The following is a 3,425-nucleotide window of genomic DNA, read 5'->3' on the forward strand; positions in this document are numbered from 1 at the left end:
ATAGTAGCAACCACCCTCCCAAAGGAGCATAGAGAGCTGGAAAGTGAAGAAAGGCATAAAATAGGGTCTTTAATGAAACATCAACAAAACATCCCTGCCCCAAGTCCCACCCGGCTTCACAGAGAGAGACTGATAATCAGGTATTTACCCCAGGAATATCAACAAACAAACCAGGAGACTCTTTTCTAAAGACATTTGACCTAACGACCAAGGAGATCCAAGATTCCTAGTGTGGGTATTGATACTCTTGTCAGTCTTATATTTAGGGCTTGTCCCAAGACCACCAAAATAATACTTGTGCACCCTAAAGCAAAGTCTACTAGAGAACAAGCATCACCTCTGCACAGTGTTCCCTTTTAAGCTCTTATTAACTCAAGAGACACAATATGATAGCTACAGTTAATATGGACTTTCCTTTTTTCTTATATAATAAACTTTATTTTTTAGAGAAGTTTTAGGTTACAGAAAAGTTACATCAAAGGTACATGACCCATCCCCTCCCCCTCTCACATTTTCCCCTATTAATAACATCTTACATTAATGTGGAACATTTGTTACAATTATGAACAAATATTGAAACATTGCTATTAACCATGCAGTTTTATAGGTTTTGACAAATGTATAATGGACTGTATCCATCATTGCAATACAGTGCAGAGCAATTCCATTGCTCTAAAAATGCCCTATGCTCCACCTATTCTTCCATTCCCCTCCCCTCAGAACCTCTAGTAACTACTATCTTTATATCAATGTTTTAAGTTCTTCCATTACTACAGTAATAATAAGTCTACTTTGGTCTGTGGTTGCATTCCCCCTTTATGTTTGTTCATTCCTCAGTCTTGAGGATTTGGGAATTATGGTGCCCACTCTGTATCAGACTGAGAGAGGGCTTAGATCTTAGGGGCACGCGGAAGTTAACTGTTTTACTTGCAATTGTTGATACTCTTTGTCTTTTGGGATGGGGGTTGTTCATCACTATCATTTTGTTAGTTGTCCCGGGCAAGTCTGATGAACTGGAGAGTAGGTGTTAGCCACAATGCTGCTGAGATTCAAGGATCAACCGCATATAAATGGACCAAAGGTTTAAGTCTCTGGGACATATACCTAATGGGTATAGTGCTAATTATAGGCTCAAATAAAAGGGTAGAAGAATCATGTGTAGGGAAATTATAAATGAGTCTAACTCTGTTTAGTTGGGGAAATAGATAACCATATATTCTAAGATAAGGCCCACTGACAGGGTGGTGATTTCACGGGGCTGTGTGCCTTGGCTTAGTGTCTGGACGTCTCTACAATGCAGGAGCACCTCCATTTGAGGTTTCATTTACTGTGTCATCTAGTTTTTCTTTCATTGGGTGTAAAGTTGATGAAATCATTTCCTACTACAAGATCTCATACATGCTGCTCTACATTATCTTCTAGTAACTTTATGGTCTCGGCTCTTATATTTAAGTCTTTGAATCATCTTGAGTTATTTCTTGTATAAGGTGTGAGATGGAACTCCTCTTTCATTCTTTTGGATATGGATGCCCTGTTCTCACAACACCATTTATTGAAGAATATCAGTTGGCTGTATATGCATGGATCAATATCTGAACTCTCATTTCAGTTCCATTGGTTGGTATGTCTATCCTTGTGTCAATTGCAAGTTTTATTTTGTTTTCTTCTTTGAACTTGCTAAATATGTTTTATTTCCTCCACAGAAAACATTAAGGAAATTTTCAGCCAAAAACATATTATGATTTTCTACACTGTAAAGAATATTTTTATTATGCATAGCATATTATCTCAATAAATTTTTATTTAAGGAATTCAACATGTTGTGAACATTCCACTGTTTCATTATCAAAGTTAGCATAGTGCCTCTGAACCTTGAAACAAGATATATCTTCAAGATAACTCTTTTAAAGGAATCCATAAATGTTGTCAGTCAGCCTCATCACAGTCCTTTTAGATGGGTTTCTTTTCATCTCCACTTGTGTATGGACATACTGATGCCTACTTCAGAAATTCCCCATCTATTTATTTAGAATCAAAATCAGTAGATCTGGAGAGTAGGAGCTGCAACTCTGCTGAGGCTCAGGGTCCAGCTGGAACATGGCCAGTCCAGATATCGAAGTCTCCTGGGTGGTGTGGGGTATGTTGGAACCTCTTATATTTTTAATATATCATTTTTTGTGATCTAAAAATCACAATTTTAGATCAATTTTATTAAATTTTATTAAACCTAAAAAGACAATTTAATAAAAAATAAAAATAAATAAATAAAAAAGATTCAGTAACTCTGCATGATTCTCAATTTTGGACAACTCATCATGAGTTTATATCTTATTCGCTCCTAAGATACCACACCCAAGGTAAGTAGGGACCTGTGGGATATGGCAATACCTATAAGATTTTTAAAATACTAACTTTTAGATCATTCATATTTTAAGCAATGATCTGTTTTGTAGTTTCTTCCCACAGATCTAACAGATAGTTCTGTGAGTAAAGCCAAATGACATAGTTACTCTGTGAGGCATTTCCAACAACATGGATCTAAAGAAAAAGCCACATTGGGATAGACCTCAAGCAATACCATGCAGATTTGACCACTGTGGCTTTTTGGTATGCTTTAACATCAGGTAGCATGATTACAACTTTGTTTTTCCTTTTAAAGATGTTTTTGGATATTTGGGGGCCCTTATCCTTCCAAATAAATTTGATAACTGGCTTTTCCATTTCTGTGGGGAAAAAAATGCTGTTGGAAAACTTTCTTGGGATTGCTTTGAATCTGCAAATTAATTTGGGTAGGTAGAATAAACATCTTAATGATATTTAGTCTTCCAATCCATGAACATGGAATATTCTTCCATTTATTTAGGTCTTCTTTTCTTTCTTTTAGCAATGTTGTGTAGTTTTCTGTGTGCATCCTTAGTTAAATTTATTCCAGGATAAATCAAATGTCCAGGAATTCTGTTAGTTGCTATTGTAAATGGATTTTTCCCTTGATTTTCTCCTAAGATTGCTCATCATTAGTGTACAGAAATACTACTGGTTTTTGTGGATTGATCTTGTATCCTGCCACTTCATTAAACTCATCAGCTCTAGAAGCTTTGTTGTAGTTTTTTGGGGCTTTCTACATATATGATCATGTCATCTTCAAATAGTGAGTTTTACCTCTTCCTTTTGAATTGGGATGTGTTTTATTTCTTTTCTTGCCTAAGTGATTGAGCAAGTACTTCTAATACAATGTTAAATAAGAGTGGTGACAGTGAATGTCCTTGTCTTGTTCCAGATCTTAGAGAGAAAACCTAAGCAATTCACCAATGAGCATCATGTTAGTTGTGGGTTTTTCATTTATGCCCTTTATCAGGTTGAGGAAATTTCCTTCTATTATCTTTTAAAGTGTTATTATCAAGAAAGTATGCTGGATTTTGTTGAAT

The 3,425-nt window shown here is 35.7% G+C and overlaps 1 non-coding gene across 1 annotated transcript; it reads right to left on the reverse strand.

Annotated features, from left to right (window-relative positions):
* Window positions 1-2,440: 2,440 nt before the first annotated feature.
* On the reverse strand, window positions 2,441-2,572 carry LOC111765026 (small nucleolar RNA SNORA18). Its single transcript, XR_002797487.1, has one exon. It is a non-coding gene; the product is annotated as a small nucleolar RNA SNORA18 (small nucleolar RNA).
* Window positions 2,573-3,425: the final 853 nt, after the last annotated feature.

Source organism: Dasypus novemcinctus, chromosome 3, assembly GCF_030445035.2.
Source record: "Dasypus novemcinctus isolate mDasNov1 chromosome 3, mDasNov1.1.hap2, whole genome shotgun sequence".
NCBI lineage: Eukaryota > Metazoa > Chordata > Mammalia > Cingulata > Dasypodidae > Dasypus > Dasypus novemcinctus.